This window comes from Hyla sarda, chromosome 6 (assembly GCF_029499605.1).
Source record: "Hyla sarda isolate aHylSar1 chromosome 6, aHylSar1.hap1, whole genome shotgun sequence".
NCBI classification, from domain to species: Eukaryota; Metazoa; Chordata; class Amphibia; order Anura; family Hylidae; genus Hyla; species Hyla sarda.
Genome location: NC_079194.1, coordinates 140,029,561 through 140,038,592, shown reverse-complemented (window position 1 = coordinate 140,038,592; position 9,032 = coordinate 140,029,561). Strand labels below are relative to the sequence as shown.

Sequence of the window (9,032 nt, the reverse complement as noted above, 5' to 3'; positions counted from 1 at the left end):
GCCGAGTTTTTGATGGTTCCTCGGTGGGTTTCCATCAGAACCCTGATGAAGTTGTTGGGTCACATCTCAGCGTCTGCAGAGGCAGTTACTTGGGCCCTATGGCATCTCCCACCACTTCAAGATCAGGTCTTGAGTGTATGGAATCGCAACCCCCAGAGGGTTGGACAACAAGGGCTCTGTGATGATGGATGAATCAGACAGATGGGAAGTCCTTGATTCAACCTCGTTAGAACACTTTGACCACAGATGCCTCCCTTCTAGGCTGGGGAGCCCATCTAGAAGAAAATCCTGTACAGGGTACTTGGACTCCTCAGGAGAGACTTCTCTCTTCCAACATGAGAGAGGTGAGAGCAGTTTATCTGGCTCTCAACTACTTTGCACCCCTTTTTCTGGGGAAAGCGGTAAGTGCATTCAGACAACACGACTGTGGTGTCTTACATCAACAGACAGGGAGGCACAAAATCTCAAGTTCTCCTCAAGGAGACTGGACTAATTATCTCTTGGGTAGAAACCAATCTAACCCACCTTTCAGCAGTCCATATCAAGGGAGATCTCAACATAGTTGTAGTCGTGGCCTTCCAGTCCAACGCGAGTAGTCCCTGAACAAAGATATCTTAATGCCTAAACGCCAAGGTGAGCAGGTTTTCCTCTCCTTACAAAGAGGACAATCCTGTGGCGATAGTCTATCCCTTCCATGGAGGTTCACGCTGGCCTATATATATTCCCTCCACTTTCCATGATACCAAATTACTGAAAGTCAGGCAAAACCAGGCCTTAGTGATTGCCATCATGCCACTCTGGCCGAAGAGGTCATGAGGATGGGTCAAGGGTGTTATTGGAGGCTTCCCCCGTGCAGAACCTTTTGTCTCTCAACACAGGCTCCTGCCTAGATCTGAGGAGACTCAATCTGACAGCCTGGAGATTGACAGGACCCTACTATGTAGTGGGTTTTCTTCGGAGGTCTTGAGAATTATTGTACACTCTAGAACAGAGTCAACCAACAAAGCTTATTCCAGGATAAATCAAATTTTCCTTCAATGGTACACTATGAAAGAGGTAGTAGCCTCAGATCATCCTCTTTCTCCTCACTTCAATTCCTTCAGGATTGCCTTGACAAAGGTCTTAGCCCATCCACTTTAAAGGTGCAAGTTTCAACACTCTCTGCCTCTTGTCTCAAGAACCCCCAATCAGAAGGTTCCTGAAAGGAGTTGAAAGACTTAAGCCAAATGTTCTCAAACCTATTCCCCAGTGAGATTTGTCTATTGTTCTTAAGGGGTTATGCTCTCCCCCCTTTGAACCTTTGGAAGAGGTCGACTTCAGGTATTTATCGCTTAAAGTCACCTTTTTATTGGCCACAACCTCAGCCAGCCAAAAGGATTGGCGAGCTTTAGGCCCTTTCAGATTTTGAGCCTTACACACTTTTTCTTCAAGACAGAGTCTTGTTAAGATATCTGCCTACCTTTGTCCCCCAAGTTCCAACTTTTTCAAATATCAATCAAGTCATCTGTCTACCAGTTTTGTGTCCTAATCCATCCTCTCCCAAGGAAGTTGCAGGTCATACCTTGGATATTTCAAGAATCATCAGAATTTACATCTCAAGAACTGGAGAATTCAGAAGATCTGAGAACCTACTAGTTTCTTTTGTAGGGAAGAACAAAGGTCTTAAAGCCTCTAAACCCTCTCTGAGTAGATGGGTTAAAGAGGCAATCCGGGAGGCTTTTGTAGCCCAGGAGTTAACTCCTCCTTCCTTTGTTACTGCCCATTCTACCCGGACAGTCGCTACCACTTTTGCTGAGAGTTTAGCTGTTCCTCTGGAACAAGTTTGCGCTGCCTCCTCCTGGAGCATGCATAATGCCTTTATTAATCATTACAGGGTTAATGCAAGACGTTCGGAAGAGTTGGCCTTTGGGCAATCCATCCTAAGTGCTGCTCTTCCTTAGTCCCTCCCTATTTGTGTTAGTTCCTTGCTAAGTCCCCACTTGTGCTGCTGGTTAGGACGACAGGGTTTAAAAAGCGTGAATTTTCAATGTAAATTTGTTTTCCCTTAGTCCTAACAGCAGCACACATATCTCGCCCTTATTTTATTTTTTCTTTCTTGTTCTTAAGCAACATGGCCTTGGGGAGGGGTCCTTTTATAGGGGGCATAATTTGTTTAATTACTTGGGCGGAATTAAAAATTCCACCGTCCTGCCAGCTTCACAGGGTAGAAACACCCCACTTGTGCTGCTGTTAGGACTAAGGGAAAACAAATTTATGTTAAAAATTAATGCTTATTCGCAAAGCACTGGAGGGATAGGGGTGGACACTAAGCTGTGCTTTAGTAAGCATGAGAAGCAGTGGCTGCCAATGCTGTTATCATTAGGAGATGAACTGATGCTCATGACAAGAACATAGTTTTACCTTAATACAAAGCGCAAATCAGACCACACTTACAATATTGTACTCAATTTTGGGCACCTGTATATAAGAAGGAAATTTTTTTAACTAGAACTGGTGCAAAGAATGGCAGCCAAAGTAATGGGTGGATTAGATACCAAGACAGGTTATCAAACTTGGGTTTATTTAGTTTGGAAAAAAGACGTCCTTGGGGGCAGTTTTATCACAATGTACAAATATATATATATATATGTATTGAAATAAAAAGAAAGCAATCCGGGGTGCAGTCCTAGTGCATTATCGCAATATCAGCTCAGGAAGATAATAAATTAAGAAATTTGCGCTTACCGAAGGCTGTTGGGCTAAGAGCACAACACTTTAATCAGCATGTAGTTAAATGGCCATTAGTCAGCAGCGCTCGGCAGACCCGATTGCTTCAGGAGCTTTGCTTGCAGAAGGTTTACTTGCATGAAAATACCTGGTGCCATGGATTTCCTTGCTTTTATGGATTAAAATTTTTTTGTTTAACCTCTTTAACTGTAGGCAACACACTTGTCTTTGTACTTCTCACCTAGTTGCCACCACACATGCTTGACACCATGAAGAAGTTCATCTTGGTCTCATCAGACCACAGGACATGGTTCCAGTAATCCATGTCCCCAGTCTGCTTTTCCTCAGCAAACTGTTTGAAGGCTTTCTTGTGCTTCATCTTTTCAAAAGGCTTCCTTCTGGGGACATATTTGTGTGCTATCTGGCCATGACTGGTGGAGTAAATGAAGTAATAATTTGTAGCCATGGCCATGTAGAGCCATGTCCCCCATGTGGCTGATACATGTGACACATTATTCTGACTGTAAGCTCATGTGGGCCCCTTTATAATAAACACTATGCTTATTGTAATGTATTGATACCTGGATGGCTGAATGTGACAGCTCACTTTACCTCTACTCATCATCTAGCAGGATAACATACCAGATGTTCAGTAAATATCTAAGAGACATCATGTCTCCTTCACCCTCTTTACTGTCTCCTCCTCTTTGTGTGCCAATTATCATGTATCCTCCTGCTGCGCCATCTCACCTGCATCCTTCTACACCGCCTCTTTTGTCTCTACCATTTGTATTGCCTCCTCTGTCTCCTGCCTCCTATTCCATCTTTCCTACATCCTCCTACTATGCAGTCTATCCTACCTTTTCCTGTCTCACACATCATCATCCTGTGCATGTATCTTGCTTCGTCCTCCCTTCTTTCTGCCTTCAACCCCTGCCCCAATTCTCCTGCCTCCTCTTCCTGCACCATCTTCTTTTGTCTCCTCCATCTATTCTGCACCTTCCTTCATGTCTCCTGCCACCTCTCCACCTCAGGGACTGTTGGTCCTAGGAGAGCTCACCTGACTGTCTAGATCAGCAAACAAATTACAGGTGGAGGAAGGGTTAACAACAAAATAAAACTCAGTAACACAGAAATTGCATGGAAAATTGGCCAGGAATTTGACATTTAGTTTGTTGAAACCCACAAGGGTCAGTGGAGTGAGCTTCAGCTATGTCCACCCACAGGGTGATGGGTGGCACAATGTACAACTGTTTTCAGACCAGCACATGAAGGACGGTACAATCATTCCCAGGAAACATGGCAGACAATTCTCCAGATGCCAGGGATTGTAATCTTCACTGGTTACACCCAACATGCAAAACAAGATCAGTGGTACTGTGCAGGGTCCATATATGCAGAATAGAAGTAGTACTGTGTAGTACAGATATCTGCGTCTGGTTTGTTCTCCTTTATATGTAAAGTGTGAATTCTGAATTTTATGATCCTTTTATAATCCTACACATAAAGAACACTACATGAGCCTGGAGTAAGGGCTAAGGTGCCTCTCATGGCCTGTGGGATGATCTACAACTCTTGATAGGGGCTTCTGGAGCCGAAATGATGGATGATCAAATAAAATCTTCTGGAGGAGACATCTCCTGGGTGAAATAGCTGGAATTCTTTGCACCTCCTTATTTACATACCTGCAAGGACCACATTGCTTGAGGGTTTCTCTCCAACAGACACGGCCTGGATAGGAGCAGGGGGGGGGGGGGATTAAATACATCCAGGTGTGGGGAATTCTTGGAATATTCTGCCTCTGGACACAGTGTAAGGTGCAGTTATCCGTGAGGAATATACTAGGAGAGCCAGCTGAAAAAAGTGGTATTGCCCTCAGTGAGGAAAACAAAATAGTAATCTTGCAGATTGATATTTTTAATTGCTACAAAAAAGTAATAATGGATCACTTCTAAGTCCATAGGCACTAATATAGTAGGCCCCCTTTGCAGTTTTAACAGCTTCCACTCTTCTGGGAAGACATTCCACAAGATTGTGAAGTGTTTCTCTGAGAATCTTTGCCCATTTATCCAGAAAGTATTTGTGAATGTCTTGGTATACTGAGGCATTAAAGGGGGTGTCCAGTCCATGCACTTCAGAGAGCTACCCTGCTTAGCCTATCAATGACTATAGGGTTGTCCCTCCTCAGTCAGTGACTGGCTGATTGGGCAGTTCTACAGGGAAAACGGGTCACTGAAACCAGGAAGCGGTGATGACTTCCCCTTTAAGATTTCCCTTCAAACCCAAAATTGTCCTTTAGACTCCACATTTCACATTTCCACTGCTACAGAGTCCAGGGTATTTCCAAAAGCGTATACTGCACATTTAAAGGTTGTCTTGTTATAGCAGGGGAGGGTCTGGGGATATCCTTTTCAGATGGTCATCCATATGTATGATATGATGAAAGTTTTTCAGTTTTCCTTACTACCTCTAGCTTTTCCAGTCAAAAGGTTTTTCATATGGGGGTGTCTGGATTGTACTGTTTCAAATTTGTAAGGTGACATACAGAAAGTTAATCTTCTATTAATAGATAAATGTTAGTTTGACAGTGGAATTTTTTTTTAAGGATCTTTCATAAAATGTGTTATTGATTAGAGGCAGTATAGAATATTAGGAAGTATCTGTGTAGTGAAAGTAGGTCAAGGGTTTGAGCAGAATGGCCAATTTTCAGTTTTCCCATGAAAATTTGGTGTAATGCTGTACCATCATGGAGATAGCTGGTTGTATTTCTTAAAATGTCAGTTTATTGAGTGTTCCCATACCTGAAATGATTGGGCTCCCATAACTGCCAGACTTACATTTTGTGGAATCATATAAAATATTCTAATCCTGGGTATAAAGTCCCAAGTTTTTGTAGCTTCTGTAGACAGACCTCTTCACAGCTCCTTCAAATATTTTGACTGGGGTCTTCATCCAGTTTGGTATAAATGCATTTTTCATGCAGTCTGATGTGTTTATGAGGACTACAGTGCCCCCTTTGCTACAGCAGTGTTACTCAAGCGCTGTCCTCAAGCACCCCCAACAGGTCATGTTTTCTGGATTTCCTTAGTCTTTCACATGTGATATAATTCTGGTCAGTGAATCCGGCATCACCACAACTACATCACCTGTGAAAGACTAAAGAAATCCAGAAAACATGATGTGGGGTCTTGAGGACCATGCTTGAGAAACACTGGTCTATAGGTTTGATAGTGATGTCCTCCTTATTTAAGGCATGCATAGCCCTTCTTATCTGCACACATAAACACCATGCATAGTATTAAAATTTAGAAGATCAAAGATCAAAAATATCTTCATCTGTTGGTTATTACAAACAATATTAAGAGCAAAAATATGTGTGCACATTTTCTGTATTCAATATTGAAGACTTCACCATATGTCTTAAAATGTCCCTCTCATTTTAGAAAAAAAATTTGATTGGTCATGATCTCAGTATTCAGACCCCAAAGGATCTCTAGATATGGCCAGGGGAAGATTGTGGCTGTGTGCTTCACTCCCCAGCTCCTTGTGATCTCTATCTTGCTACATAAAATGAGCCGCATGGACTTATAATACGGGTCATATCATGCAACAAGATAGAGATCACAGGGAGGGCAGGGAGTGTAGCAACCAGCTGTGCACTTTCCCCAACTATCAGTGGGGTCAAAACTCTCCGACTCTGACTCATCCAAACCTTTGACATCTCCCTGTGACAAGGATGAGGTTGAAGTCTGCTAAAAAGTTCTCTCTCTTCTTTGTCATGGAAGAACTCTTTCACTCATAAATTGCCAAAGTATTCTCCCATGTCACTTTGGTTTGATTTATTTAGAAGTTTAGTAGGACAGAATGTGAGTACTGATGGTGGCACACTGAGTATCACATTAGGTATGTGAAATAAATGTTAGAAGTTCTGCTCTATACCACTAAACTTGGGCTGTATTTGATTGATGCTTAAATTAGCCAATTTGGAGACATGAGCTAAAAATACTTACCCTCAATACCATACACAGGAGGTTGTCCCCTAAAGCCTAGGACTAGCCTTAGATGAGGTCTACTATTTAAAAGAGCAGTATCCACTTCTGTGTGGAGGGATAGGCAGCACTAGGTGGCAGTATTGCTTACTAGTGCCAGGGCAGGTGCAGTCCACAGTGTCAGACAGGGCAGGGTATGTAAATGACCTAACTGCTCATTATACAGCTTATGCCTTTGGAGGTAAATGATACCATAACTCAAGTTTCCAGCCTTAGGTGATGATCACATCTTCATCTGTTTTAAAATGACTTGTTTCTATGAGAGAGACTTTTTCTAAAGCCGAGGAACGTGCTCTCGATTCACCAAAAGTGCAAGAAAAAGTGCAAACGTGTTACACTAAAAAAAACGTGCACAAAGGATGCGGTCTATCGCAAGCCCTTCTCCGATAGGAGAGAGGCCCCCCAACAAACCTTACCCTTCGCTTCCAGACCAAAAGGTACCTGCGAGGTTCCAGGTTCGATGTCCCTTTTCGCCAAAGCTACTAGGGGACCACAAATGCTCCCGGCATCCCCCTTGGCGTTAGCCAAGGTATCTGCCCGCAGAGCCGATAACGGTAGGTACCCTGCCATAGCAGGAGTAGCCGGGGTGTTTGCAGGGAGGTGCGGAACCTAATGGCCACACACACCTCCCCTAGACCGCCAGGAGGGACACCCAGAAGGGCTACCGCATCCTGACAAATCCTGTGAACACACAACACGCAAAAAGTGACACAGTGAGACAAAAATAAATAAATAAGTGAATGTGTGCAGATATACTGCCCCGACATCCGGCCGGATCTATAAAAATTTCTCTGATCCTAGCCAGAAGGCCGGGAATCAAGAGGTGAGTGCCACAAGGTGAAGAGATTATGGTGCCCGTGCTTCAACTCAGTGAGCCAATCCTACCAGTGAGTTTCGGCACCCCGGGGTCACCACTCCCCGAGGCACAAAAGTACCTCGGCTCTAGACCCTCTCAGCCTCATGGAGAGACCCGGAGGGAACAGGTCACATCGGGGCAGCCGTCGAGCTGATTCCTCAGAACCAGCCCCGGAAAGCCCTGGTACTCCTGCATCCTCCATGCAGCACCCATCCCCACCAGCATGAAAACTGATAAGAACAGATACTACACTTGATCTTAGCCAAAAGGCCGAGAAGCGATCTATGAGACAGACATATAACATCTGCCCCTTACCTTCCCTCCAAAATCAAAGAGGAAACTAAGATTTTATGCAGTTTAGGGGGGTAAGGGTATGTGTCAGCCACCTTCTGGAGACACCTTGGGTCAGTTCTTTGTGGTTCTAGGCCTTGACGCTACCAGACAGTCAGTGTGATCACTTTATTTAGTAAGTGGAATAGGAACCCTGACCTGTCAGAATACACACATTTGGGGAGATTTATCAAAAATTGGGCAGAGCAAAAGTTGACCAGTTGCCCATAGCAACCAATCAGATTCTTTTATTTTCAATAAGTCCTCTGAAAAATAAAATAAATAAACTGATTGGTTGCTATGGACAACCGGGAAACTTTTCCTCTGCCCGGGTTTTGATAAATCTCCCCCATTGGGTTTCTATTAGACACAACAAACCCACAACATTTGTGATCAGGTGAGATCTGTAAAGAGGTTTTACAGCAGCTGTGGCCACTCTATATGTAGGGAGGTTCTGCGGCTGCTGTGGTCAGTGTCTGTACAGAGGTTCTCCAGCAGCTGTACTCACTGTTCCTATAAGGAAGGTCTGCAGGAACTATCTCCAAACTGAGCTCCAGAGATCCTGTGTGCAGATGGGAGGAACCTCCAGAAGGTCAACCATCACTGCAGCTCTACACCAGTGGCCAGAAAGAAGCCTATTCTTAGTAAAAGACACATGAAAGCCAAAAAACATCTAAAAGACTCTCAGACTGTTAGAAACAAGATTTTTTGGTCTGATGAAACCAAGATTATTTGGCCTCAATTCTAAGTGTTGTGTCTGGAGGAAACCAGGCACCGCTCACCTGTTCAATACCATCTATATAGTAAAGCATGGTGGTGGCAGCATCATGCTGTGGGGCAGTATTTCAGAAGGTGAATGGAGCAAAAATAAGATACATCCTTAACCCCTTAAAGGGGTTGTGCGCTTCCCTGCCTGTCGGAGCTCCGCTCACAGCATCCGGAAGTTCTGTATGCGGGCTTCCGTGTTCGCGGCCGCCGGGCGTGACGTCACGCCCAGCCCCTCGTGACGTCTCGCCCGCCCCCTCGTGACGTCACGCTCGCTCCCTCTACCAAAGTCTATGGGAAGGTGGCGTGACAGCGGCCACACCCCC

General features: G+C 44.3%; 1 pseudogene; it reads right to left on the bottom strand.

Annotated features, from left to right (window-relative positions):
* Window positions 1–7,792: 7,792 nt before the first annotated feature.
* LOC130277812 (U2 spliceosomal RNA) lies at window positions 7,793–7,893 on the bottom strand (annotated as a pseudogene).
* Window positions 7,894–9,032: the final 1,139 nt, after the last annotated feature.